This window comes from Cryptomeria japonica, unplaced genomic scaffold (genome assembly GCF_030272615.1).
Source record: "Cryptomeria japonica unplaced genomic scaffold, Sugi_1.0 HiC_scaffold_35, whole genome shotgun sequence".
Lineage (NCBI taxonomy): Eukaryota > Viridiplantae > Streptophyta > Pinopsida > Cupressales > Cupressaceae > Cryptomeria > Cryptomeria japonica.
The window spans coordinates 340,001-353,233 of NW_026728857.1; the positions used below are offsets into that span (position 1 = coordinate 340,001).

At 59.7% G+C, this 13,233-nt stretch overlaps 1 non-coding gene across 1 annotated transcript; it reads right to left on the reverse strand.

The window, feature by feature from the left end:
- Positions 1-5,126: 5,126 nt before the first annotated feature.
- On the reverse strand, positions 5,127-5,245 carry LOC131862144 (5S ribosomal RNA). The gene has a single exon (XR_009361170.1). It is a non-coding gene; the product is annotated as a 5S ribosomal RNA (ribosomal RNA).
- Between the last annotated feature and the right edge of the window lie 7,988 nt (positions 5,246-13,233).

A 13,233-nucleotide genomic window follows, 5' to 3' on the forward strand; every position in this document is an offset into this window, starting at 1 on the left:
TGGAGCGCCCCCTCTTTTTTTGTCAGAGCGTTTGGTGGGGTTTCTCGCATTGGCTCTTCCCAGGCCCGGTTGTTGGGTGCGCTCCCACCCTGGCGCGCGCGAAGTTGGAAGTTGGGTTAATTGCCCGGGCACGCACCTTCGCCAGGGTGGGCACCTTGGTGCGCACACCTTGGCTGGGCTGCGCACCAGGGCGGGCTCAAGATGGCACCAGCATTCCCTTTTTCTCACTATCTTTCAAAACGGAAATTTTAAAATCTCGTTTTTTTTTTGCCTTTTATGGAAATTAGTGAAGGCATCGCATCAAAGGTGCGCACCTCGCTGCCCACCTTGGTGTGCTCCGAGGTGCCCACCACGGTGCGCAACGCCGGTGCGAACCCGGGAGCGCCCCGATGTGTGCTCCAAGGTGCGGCGTGCACGAAGTCGGACCCCGGTTTGCCCCGGGTGCGCACCTCGCGTGCACCTTGGTGCGCACACCTTGGCTGGGTTGCGCGGCCTGGTGGGCACCATGGTGCGCACCAAGGAGCGCTCCGAAGTGTGCTCCAAGGTGCGGCGTGCACGAAGTCGGAGCCCGGTTTGCCCCGGGTACGCACCTTCGCCGGGGTGGGCACCTCGGCTGGGTTGCGCGCCCTGGTGCGCACCAAGGAGCGCTCCGAAGTGTGCTCCAAGGTGCGGCGTGCACGAAGTCGGAGCCCGGTTTGCCCCGGGTGCGCACCTCGCGTGCACCTTCGGCGGGGTTGCGCGCCCTGGTGGGCACCATGGTGCGCACCAAGGAGCGCTCCGAAGTGTGCTCCAAGGTGCGGCGTGCACGAAGTCGGAGCCCGGTTTGCCCCGGGTGCGCACCTTCGCCGCGGTGGGCACCATGGCGTGCACGAAGTCGGAGCCCGGTTTGCCCCGGGTGCGCACCTCGCGTGCACCTTCGCCGGGGTGGGCACCTCGGCTGGGTTGCGCGCCCTGGTGCGCACCAAGGAGCGCTCTGAAGTGTGCTCCAAGGTGCGGCGTGCACGAAGTCGGAGCCCGGTTTGCCCCGGGTGTGCACCTCGGGTGCGCACCTCGCGTGCACCTTCGCTGCGGTGGGCACCTTGGCTGGGTTGCGCGCCTTGGTGGGCACCATGCAGTGCACGAAGTCGGAGCCCGGATTGCCCCGGGCGCGCACCTCCGCCAGGGTGGGCACCTTGGTGCGCACAACTTGCCTGGGCTGCGCACCAGGAAGGGCTCAAGATGGCACCCGCGTTCCGTTTTTTTCACTATCTTTCAGAACGGAAATTTTAAAATCTCGTTTTTTTTTGCCTTTTCTGGAAATTAGTGAAGGCAGCGCATCAAAGGTGCGCAACGCTGGTGCGAACCTGGGAGCGCTCCGATGTGTGCTCCAAGGTGCGGCGTGCACGAAGTCGGACCCCGGTTTGCCCCGGGTGCGCACCTCGCGTGCACCTTGGTGCGCACACCTTGGCTGGGTTGCGCGCCCTGGTGGGCACCATGGTGCGCACCAAGGAGCGCTCCGAAGTGTGCTCCAAGGTGCGGCGTGCACGAAGTCGGAGCCCGGTTTGCCCCGGGTGCGCACCTCGCGTGCACCTTCGCCGCGGTGGGCACCATGGCGTGCACGAAGTCGGAGCCCGGTTTGCCCCGGGTGCGCACCTCGCGTGCACCTTCGCCGGGGTGGGCACCTTGGTGTGCAGACCTTGGCTGGGTTGCGCGCCCTGGTGGGCACCATGGTGCGCACCAAGGAGCGCTCCGAAGTGTGCTCCAAGGTGCGGCCTGCACGAAGTCGGAGCCCGGTTTGCCCCGGGTGTGCACCTCGGGTGGGCACCTTGGTGCGCATGCCTTGCCTGGGCTGCGCACCAGGGCGGGCTCAAGATGGCACCCGCGTTCCTTTTTTTTCACTATCTTTCAAAACGGAAATTTTAAAATCTCATTTTTTTTTGCCTTTTTCTGGAAATTAGTGAAGGCAGCGCATCAAAGGTGCGCACCTCGCTGCCCACCACGGTGCGCAACGCCGGTGGGCACCCGGGAGTGCTTCGAAGTGTGCTCCAAGGTGCTGCGTGCACGTTGTCGGAGCCCGGTTTGCCCCGGGTGCGCACCTCGCGTGCACCTTCGTCGGGGTGGGCACCTTGGCTTGGTTTGCCCCGGCTGCGCTCCGAAGCGGGGTTATTGGAGCGCCGCCTCTTTTTTTGTCGGAGCGTTTGGTGGGGTTTCTCGCATTGGCTCTTCCGAGGCCCGGTTGCCACCCTGGCGCGCACGAAGTCGGAAGTAGGGTTAATTGCCCGGGTGCGCACCTTTGCCAGGGTGGGCACCTTACCTGGGCTGCGCACCAGGGCGGGCTCAAGATGGCACGCGCGTTCCGTTTTTTTCACTATCTTTCAAAACGGAAATTTTAAAATCTCCTTTTTTTTTTGCCTTTTCTGGAAATTAGTGAAGGCAGCGCATCAAAGGTGCGCACCTCGCTGCCCACCTTGGTGTGCTCTGAGGTGCGCACCCGGGAGCGCTACGAAGTGTGCTCCAAGGTGCGGCGTGCACGTTGTCGGAGCCCGGTTTGCCCCGGGTGCGCACCTCGCCTGCACCTTGGCCGGGGTGGGCACCTTGGCTGGGTTTGCCCAGGGTGCGCTCCGAAGCGGGGTTACTGGAGCGCCCCCTCTTTTTTTGTCAGAGCGTTTGGTGGGGTTTCTCGCATTGGCTCTTCCCAGGCCCGGTTGTTGGGTGCGCTCCCACCCTGGCGCGCGCGAAGTTGGAAGTTGGATTAATTGCCCGGGCGCGCACCTTCGCCAGGGTGGGCACCTTGGTGCGCACACCTTGGCTGGGCTGCGCACCAGGGCGGGCTCAAGATGGCACCAGCATTCCCTTTTTCTCACTATCTTTCAAAACGGAAATTTTAAAATCTCGTTTTTTTTTTGCCTTTTATGGAAATTAGTGAAGGCATCGCATCAAAGGTGCGCACCTCGCTGCCCACCTTGGTGTGCTCCGAGGTGCCCACCACGGTGCGCAACGCCGGTGCGAACCCGGGAGCGCCCCGATGTGTGCTCCAAGGTGCGGCGTGCACGAAGTCGGACCCCGGTTTGCCCCGGGTGCGCACCTCGCGTGCACCTTGGTGCGCACACCTTGGCTGGGTTGCGCGGCCTGGTGGGCACCATGGTGCGCACCAAGGAGCGCTCCGAAGTGTGCTCCAAGGTGCGGCGTGCACGAAGTCGGAGCCCGGTTTGCCCCGGGTACGCACCTCGCGTGCACCTTCGCCGGGGTGGGCACCTCGGCTGGGTTGCGCGCCCTGGTGCGCACCAAGGAGCGCTCCGAAGTGTGCTCCAAGGTGCGGCGTGCACGAAGTCGGAGCCCGGTTTGCCCCGGGTGCGCACCTTCGCCGCGGTGCGCACCATGGCGTGCACGAAGTCGGAGCCCGGTTTGCCCCGGGTGCGCACCTCGCGTGCACCTTCGGCGGGGTTGCGCGCCCTGGTGGGCACCATGGTGCGCACCAAGGAGCGCTCCGAAGTGTGCTCCAAGGTGCGGCGTGCACGAAGTCGGAGCCCGGTTTGCCCCGGGTGCGCACCTCGCGTGCACCTTCGGCGGGGTTGCGCGCCCTGGTGGGCACCATGGTGCGCACCAAGGAGCGCTCCGAAGTGTGCTCCAAGGTGCGGCGTGCACGAAGTCGGAGCCTGGTTTGCCCCGGGTGCGCACCTCGCGTGCACCTTCGCCGCGGTGGGCACCATGGCGTGCACGAAGTCGGAGCCCGGTTTGCCCCGGGTGCGCACCTCGCGTGCACCTTCGCCGGGGTGGGCACCTCGGCTGGGTTGCGCGCCCTGGTGCGCACCAAGGAGCGCTCCGAAGTGTGCTCCAAGGTGCGGCGTGCACGAAGTCGGAGCCCGGTTTGCCCCGGGTGCGCACCTCGCGTGCACCTTCGCCAGGGTGGGCACCTCGGTGCGCACACCTTCTCAATGTTTTCTTGCCTTTTCTGGAAATTGGTGAAGGCAGCGCATCAAAGGTGCGCACCTCGGTGTGCTCCGAGGTGCGAACCCGAGAGCGCTCCGAGGTGCCCACGAAGTCGAAAGTCGGGTTAATTGCATTGTTTTCCCCGGGTGCGCTCCGAGGTGCGCAACATCGGCGCGCACCAAGGAGGGCTCCGAAGTGTGCTCCAAGGTGCGCACGATGGCGTGCACCTCTGGTGCGCACGATTCGGAGCTCGGTTTGACCGGGGTGCGCACACCTTGGCTGGGTTGCGCACCTTTTGTGCGCTCCAAGGTGCGCACGAAGTCGGAGCTCGGTTTGCCCCGGGTGCGCACCTTCGCCAGGGTGCGCACCTTGATGCGCACGCCTTGGCTGGGCTGCGCACCTTGGTGGGCGCCATGGTGCGCACCTTTCGTGCGCTCCAAGGTGCGCACGAAGTCGGAGCTCGGTTTGCCCCGGGTGCGCACCTTGGTGGGCGCCATGGTGCACTCCGAGGTGCCCAAGATTGGTGCGCACCAAGGAGCGCTCCGAAGTGCGCTCCAAGGTGCGCGCGAAGTCGAAAGTTGGGTTAATTGTCCGGTTTGCCTCGGGTGCGCACCTTGCGTGCACCTTCGCCAGGGTGGGCGCCTTGGTGCGCACACCTTGGCTGGGCTGCGCACACCTTGGCACCCGCGTTTCCTTCATTTTAAATTTTTTTTTTTTACAATCTCTCAAGTGGGAAATTCTATAATCTCAACTTTTTTTGCCTTTTCAGGAAACTTTTGAATGGAGCGCATCATTGGTGCGCTCCGAAGTGTGCTCCAAAGCTCTCTCCAGCTGCGTGCACCTGCCCCGGCCGCGCACCCGGCCCCGCCCAGCTTCGCTCACCTGTCCCGGGCGTCTGGTGCGGAACCTTAGAGTAAGAAACATCACCGTGCACCTTGGCCAACGTGCGCGACTCGACCGAGCGCGCACTGGCCGAGGTGCACACCGATTTCACCTGGGTGCGCGCGCAGCACCTCGGGCGCACCGGGGTGCGCGCACAACGCCCGGGTTGCACCGTGGCCTGTGTGCTCGGGGTGCCTCGGGTGCGCGCTCGGTGTCGCCCCCGCGCGCGCGGTAGTGCGGGCAGCGCACCCCGGCCCGGCCCGGCCCCGACGAGAACGCAAACGGGCAAAAGGTTTATTCAAATAGCATTGCGACGCCCGGCGAAAAACTAAAAAAGGGTGCAACACCGGGACTTCCCGGGAGGTCACCCATCCCAGTACTACTCCGGCCCAAGCGCGCTTAACTGCGGAGTTCTGATGGGATCCGGTGCACTAATGCTGGTATGATCGCACCCGTTATGAGCTTGTCGCAGTGTGTACTTAGCAAACCGCGACCCACGTGCGAATCCACCCCGGCCACCCACCCCCGTCGAGGTGCACACCCTCCCTCGCGAAGTGCGCCCCGTTCGCCAAGTGTGAGCCCTGCCCGGGTGCGCGCACCTTGCTAGGGCGTCGGGTGTGCACCCGGCCCGGCCTACGTGCGTGCACCTGGAGGGGGCGTCGTGTGCGTGCAGTGTCCCGTCTGCAACGCGGTGCCCACACACCACCTCGGGCGCAACGACCTGCGCTCACATGTGGGCCGAGTGCACCTTGGTGCATGTTCGGGGCGCCTCGGGTGCACGCTCGATCTTGCCCCGGTGCACCAAGGCGCTCGGTTTGCCCCGGGTGCGCACTTGGTGCAAGGTGGGCACCCAAAATAGGGATCAAGCACCAAAACACAAGTTTCGGGATGCAAAATGGGACCCAAGGACCACAAATGCGTTCCAAGACCCATGATGGGTCCACGAGAACAAAAATGTGTTCCGAGACTTAATAAACAAATATTGGGTTTTAGGAGAAGAAACATGCTCTGATGCCCAAAACGAGAATCGACCCCGAAAAGGCCACAGGCCAAAAGTGGGATGCGAGACAAAAAAAAATGGGACCCGAGGACCAAAATTGGGTTCCCAGGTCGAAGACAGGGCAACCGGACAAGAAACGACCTCTAAGGCTCGAAATGAGTCCCGACGACTAAAACTTGACAAGAAGCACCCATCAGGCACCCAACTCGACACCCATGGGATGCCGACCCACCCGGGCTTCCACCTAGCACACCTTGGCACCCACCCACCCTCGCACCCAACCTCGCACCCAACTTAGCACCTTTGAACCCACATTGGCACTCACCCTGACCCTGGCACCTTGGAACCCACATTGGCACTCACCTTGACCCTGGCACCCACCTTTGCACTCACCTTGGGACCCACCCTGGCTCCCACCTCGGCACCCACCCAGACACCCACCTTGGTTCCTTGGCACCCACCTTGGATCCTTGGCACCCACCCCGACACCCACCTTGGCACGCAACTTGGCTACTTGCCACCCACCTTGGCTCCTTGACGCCCACCCCGACAACCACCCCGTGACCTACCCTGGCTAGGGTTGGTGCACACCCACCCTGGTGCCCACCTTGGCACCCACCCTATGACCCACCTTGGCACGCACCTTAGTACCCACCCCGTTACCCACCCTAGGACCCACCCCGTGACCCACCTTGGCCAGGGTGGGTGCACCCACCCTGGTGCCCACCTTGGCACCCACCCATCCTAGCACCCAGCCTGTGACCGGGCTTGGAACCCAACCTTGCACCCGCACCCGTCTTGGCCAGTGTGGGTGCGCACCCATCCTGGCACCCACGTTGTGACACACCCTTTAACCCACGCACCCTAGCACCCACGTTGGCACCCACCTTGGAACCCAACCTAGCAACTTGGCACCCACCCCGTGACCCACCTTGGCATCCACCATAGCAGTCGCCGACTTGGCACCCACCTCGGCACCCACCTTGACACTTGTGGACCCACCTTGCCACTCACCCTAGCATCGACCCATCCTAGCACCCACCCTGGCACCTTTGCACCCTAGCACTCACCCATCCTAGCACCTAACCTGTGACCCACCTTGACACTCACCCTCGCACCCACCTTGGAACCCAACCTAGCACCCACCCACCCTGACACCAACCCTAGCACCTACCCACCCTTGCACCCACCCTGTGACCCATCTTGGCACCCACCCATCCTACCACTCAACCTATCACCCACCTTCTCACCCACCTTGGCATCCACCTTAGCACCCACCCACACTGGCACCTTGGCACCCACCTCGGGCAAGGTGGGTGCACACCCACCCTGGCACCCAATTTAGAACCCACCGAGCATGTTACCCACCTTGGCACCCACATTGCAGCCCACCCTAGTACCCACCCTATGACCCACATTGGCATCCACACCCTAGCACCCAGGCACCTCGACACCCGCCTTGACACCCACCCTAGCACTGAACCTGTGACCCACCTTGGAACTCACCCTAGAACCCACCCACCCTGTGAACCACCTTGGCATCCACCTTAGCACCCACCCACCTTGGCACCCACTCTAGCACTCACCCATCCTAACACCCAACTTGTTACCCACCTTGGCACCCGCCCTCGCGTCCACCTTGAAACCCACCCTAGCACCCACCCACGCAGGAGCCCACCTTGGCACCCAACCTAACACCCACGCATCCTGGCACCCAACTTGTGACCCACCTTGGAACCCACCCTAGTACCCACCTTTGAACCCACTATATCACCAACCCACCTTGGCACCCACCCTATGACCCTCTTTGGAATCCACCCTAGCACGCACCCACCCTGGCACCCACCATGGAGCGCACCCTAGCACCCACCCACCTCGGCACGCACCTCAACACCCACCTTGGTGTGCGCACTGCGCCAACCTCTCAAAGACCCTATGTGGTGCGCTCCAAAGTGTACACCTTTGGTGCGCTCCAAGGTGCGCACCTTTGGTGCACACCGAGGTGCACACCAAAGTGTGCACCGAGGTGAGCACCAAAGTGCACTCCAGGGTGCACACCAAGGCGTGCACCTTTGGTGCGGTCAATGCAAACGAATTCGGAAGTTGGGGTCGATGTCCTAATCGCTGCTGCAGACTACACGTATGAGAATCGGACAAATAGCTTTATATAGGGGAGGTGTTGCGTTTGATGGGTCGACTCCCCTGGTTGTGTGCACTGCACCAACTTCAAAGACCCTGTCTTGTTTAAGAAGTCAAAAGTTGGGGTGGATGTCCTAATCATTGCTGCAGTCTACGCATGTATGAGAATCAGACAAATAGCTTATATAGGGGAGGTGTTGCATTCGGTGGGTTGACTCCCCTGGTTGTGCGCACTGCGCCAACCTCAAAGACCCCGCATAGCAGAAGAAGTCGGAAGTCGGATTTTGGTGAGCACCAAGGCGTGCACCTTTGGTGCGGTCAACGCAGACGAATTCAGAAGTTGGGGTGGATGTCCTAATCGTTGTTGCAGGCTACACATGTATGAGAATCAGACAAATAGCTTATATAGGGGAGGTGTTGGGTTTGATGGGTCAACTCCCTTGGTTGTGCGCATTACGCCAACCTCAAAGACCTTGTTTTCGTTAAGAAGTCAAAAGTTGGGGTCAATGTCCTAATGGCTCCTGCAGGCTACACATGTATGAGAATCGGACAAATAGCTTATATAGGGGAGGTGTTGGGTTTGATGGGTCGACTCCCCTGGTTGTGCGCATTACGTCAACCTCAAAGACCTTGTTTTCGTTAAGAAGTCAAAAGTTGGGGTCGATGTCCTAATTGCTCCTGTAGACTACACATGTATGAGAATCAGACAAATAGCTTATATAGGGGAGGTGTTGGGTTTGATGGGTTGACTCCCCTAGTTGTTCGCATTACACCAACCTCAAAGACCTTGTTTTCGTTTAGAAGCCGAAAGTTGGGGTCGATGTCCTAATTGCTCCTGCAGGCTACGCATGTATGAGAATCAGACAAATAGCTTATATAGGGGAGGTGTTGGGTTTGATGGGTCGACTCCCCTGGTTGTGCGCATTGCGCCAACCTCAAAGACCCTGCATTGCGGATGAAGTCGAAAGTCAGAGTTTGGTGTGCTACAAGGTGTGGTCGAAGGTGCTCACCTAGGTGTGCACCTTTGGAGCACAGGAAAAGTGCCCTCCAAAAGTGCGCACCTTTGGAGTGCACAAAAGTGCCCTCCAAAAGTGCGCACCTTTGGAGCGCAGAAAAGTGCCCTCCAAAAAGTGCCCTCCAAAAGTGCGCACCTTTGGAGCGCAGAAAAGTGCCCTCCAAAAGTGCGCACCTTTGGAGCGCAGAAAAGTGCCCTCCAAAAAGTGCCCTCCAAAAGTGCGCACCTTTGGAGCGCAGAAAAGTGCCCTCCAAAAGTGCGCACCTTTGGAGCGCAGAAAAGTGCCCTCCAAAAAGTGCCCTCCAAAAGTGCGCACCTTTGGAGCGCAGAAAAGTGCCCTCCAAAAAGTGCCCTCCAAAAGTGCGCACCTTTGGAGCGCAGAAAAGTGCCCTCCAAAAAGTGCCCTCCAAAAGTGCGCACCTTTGGAGCGCAGAAAAGTGCCCTCCAAAAAGTGCCCTCCAAAAGTGCGCACCTTTGGAGCGCAGAAAAGTGCCCTCCAAAAAGTGCCCTCCAAAAGTGCGCACCTTTGGAGCGCAGAAAAGTGCCCTCCAAAAGTGCGCACCTTTGGAGCGCACAAAAGTGCCCTCCAAAAGTGCGCACTTTTGGTGCGCACCAAGGCGCTGGTTCGGTCGTTGCAGGCGAGTTCGGAAGTTGGGGTCGATGTCCTGAGCGGAGGTGCAAACTACACAGGTGTCGGAATCGGACAAATAGCTTATATAGGGGAGGTGTATGCTTCGATGGGTCGACTCCCCAGGTTGAGCGCACCGCGCCAACCTCAAAGACCCTACGGTATGGATGAAGTCGGAAGTTGGGTCCGATGACCAATTCGATTAGTAGGTATGCTCATGAGGTCGGAATTTGGGTCCGATGACCTGCCATGTGCAGGAAGGCGAATGTTGACACTGTGCGTTGCAAGGTGCACACCAAGGCGCTGGTGCGGTCTTTTTAGTCGAGTTCGGAAGTTGGGGTCGATGTCCTGATCGGAGGTGCAAGCTACACAGGTGTGGGAATCGGACAAATAGCTTATATAGGGGAGGTGTATGCTTCGTTGGGTCGACTCCCCGGGTTGAGCGCACCGCGCCAACCTCAAAGACCCTACGGTATGGATGAAGTCGGAAGTTGGGTCCGATGACCGATTCGATATGTAGGCATACTCGCGAGGTCGGAATTTGGGTCCGATGACCTGCCACGTGCAGGAAGGCGAATGTTGGCACTGTGCGTTGCAAGGTGCGCACCAAGGCGCTGGTTCGGTCGTTGGAGGCGAGTTCGGAAGTTGGGGTCGATGTCTTGATCGGAGGTGCAAACTACACAGGTGTGGGAATCGGACAAATAGCTTATATAGGGGAGGTGTATGCTTCGTTGGGTCGACTCCCCGGGTTGAGCGCACCGCGCCAACCTCAAAGACCCTACGGTATGGATGAAGTCGGAAGTTGGGTCCGATGACCGATTCGATATGTAGGCATACTCGCGAGGTCGGAATTTGGGTCCGATGACCTGCCATGTGCAGGAAGGCGAATGTTGGGACTGTGCGTCGCAAGGTGCGCACCAAGGCGCTGGTGCCGTCGTTGCAGTCGAGTTCGGAAGTTGGGGTCGATGTCCTGGTCAGAGGTGCAAACTACACAGGTGTGGGAATCGGACAAATAGCTTATATAGGGGAGGTGTATGCTTCGATGGGTCGACTCCCTGGGTTGAGCGCACCGCGCCAACCTCAAAGACCCTACAGTATGGATGAAGTCGGAAGTTGGGTCCGATGACCGATTCGATACGTAGGCATATTGGCGAGGTCTGAATTTGTGTCCGATGACCTGCCATGCGCAGGAAGGCGGAATTTGGGTCCGATGACCGAGTTGATGGCGTGCCATGCGCAGAAAGGCGGAATTTGGGTCCGATGACCGAGTTGATGTTGATGGCCCGCCATGCACAGGAAGGCGGAATTTGGGTCCGATGACCGATTTGAAGGCGTGCCATACGCAAAAAGGCGGAGTTTGGGTCCGATGACCGAGTTGATATTGATGGCCCGCCATGCGCAGGAAGGCGGAATTTGGGTCCGATGACCTGACATACGCATGGAGTCCGACTCGGGGGCCGATGTTCGATTCGATGACTTGCATTGTGGGTAAAGTCGGAAGTTGTGGTCTTTGACCCGATTCGATGACCAGACTTCGGCTGCTTGAGAATCGGACAAATAACTTATATAGGGGAGGTAGTGTTCTCGAGCATCCTCCCCCCGTGCCCGTTTATGTCGATTGATGCTGGTGCTCGACTGGTTGGAGCGCTCGGATGCAAAAATCTTGCACCAGGATTTATCGATTGTGATGGACACGGCAAGTCTCCTGATTGCTATGCAGGAGCTCATCGTGAATCTCTATGCGGCCTTGGTATGGACTCGACCTGCGGAATGGTTCGGCAATGGTAGTCGCTCCAACACGTCCTTGCAATGGCCACAGAGGTGATTCGACTAGAGCTCCAGTCTAGCTTTTGGGTTGCTTGGCGGACTGGTATAGCCGCGATCGAGTTCCGGCCATGAACGTTTTAGATAGCTCTTGGGCTTTCTGGGACGGAAGTCGGAAGTTTGGGCTGTTGTCCGATTTGATGACCATTCTTCGGATGTGTGAGAATCGGACAAATAACTTATATAGGGGACTGTGTTGTCTCACGCAGCCCCCTCCGTGCCCCTCTATCTCGACCGATGTTGGTGCTTGAAAGGGTTGGGATCGCTCGGATTTATAAACGTGCACCACCATTTGTCGAGTGTGAGGGACGCGGCAGGTCTCCTAAATGCTATGCGAGCGCTCTCTGAGAATCTCTATCCGGCCTCGACACAGACTAGTCTTGCTGAATGGTTTGGCACTGGTAGTCGATCCAACACGTCGTTGTTGTGGCCGCCTAGGCGATTCGATTCGAGCCCCCGTCTAGCTTTTGGGTTGCTTGGCGGATTTTGCCCTATCCGCAAGTGAGCTCGGTCCCTAAACGTTCGAGAAACCCGATTGCTATGCGCCGACTCTCTTTCTTGCGAGCCTCCATCTAGCTTTTGGGTCTCTACGGAACGGAAGTCGGAATCTGGGACCGTTGTTTGATTCGACGAGGCAGACTACGGTTGTGCGAGAATCGGACAAATAACTTATATAGGGGAGGTGTTGACTGGAGCATTCTCCCCCGTGCCCCTCTAACTCGACCAATGCTGGCGCTCGAACGGTGGTAGCGCTCGGATTTTCATTGAGCGCCAGCATTGGTCGATTTAGAGGGGCATGCGAGATTCCCGAATGCTATGCGAGGGCTCTAACGGAAATGTCTATTGGTTTCGGTATGGATGCAATTGCGAGTGGTTCGGCAAAGGTAGTCGTTCCGATGCGTCCATGTCGTGGCCAAATCGATAATTCGATTTGAGCCCTCGTATAGCATTTGGGTCTCTCGATGTGATTCCGCATTCCAGTCCCTTTGGGCACTGCTTGAGCCGCATCCCAGGGGGTTCCCTTCCCAATAATCTGCCTCGCAACCCGATTGCTATGCGGTGAGGCTCCTCGGCCGCCTCGGAACTATCTGTGTATCAGACGCATCGCGGGATAAGGGGTTGGCAACGGTAGTCGCCCCAAGCGCGTCCGATGCTTGGACCATTCCGAGGCGGCCCTGAAGCCTCTTCCGTCTAGCCGTTGGGTCCTTCTCGCCGCATCCCTCGCCTCGCACCCCGATTGCTATGCGGTGAGGCTCCTCGGCCGCCTCGGAACTATCTGTGTATCGGACGCGTCGCGGGATAAGGGGTTGTCACTGGTAGTCGCCCCAAGCGCGTCCGATGCTTGGACCATTCCGAGGCGGCCCTGAAGCCTCTTCCGTCTAGCCGTTGGGTCCTTCTCGCCGCATCCCTCGCCTCGCACCCCGATTGCTATGCGGTGAGGCTCCTCGGCCGCCTCGGAACTATCTGTGTATCGGACGCGTCGCGGGATAAGGGGTTGTCATTGGTAGTCGCCCCAAGCGCGTCCGATGCTTGGACCATTCCGAGGCGGCCCTGAAGCCTCTTCCGTCTAGCCGTTGGGTCCTTCTCGCCGCATCCCTCGCCTCGCACCCCGATTGCTATGCGGTGAGGCTCCTCGGCCGCCTTGGAACTATCTGTGTATCGGACGCGTCGCGGGATAAGGGGTTGTCACTGGTAGTCGCCCCAAGCGCGTCCGATGCTTAGACCATTCCGAGGCGGACCCGAAGCCTCTTCCGTCTAGCCGTTGGGTCCTTCTCGCCGCATCCTTCGCCTCGCACCCCGATTGCTATGCGGTGAGGCTCCTCGGCCGCCTCGGAA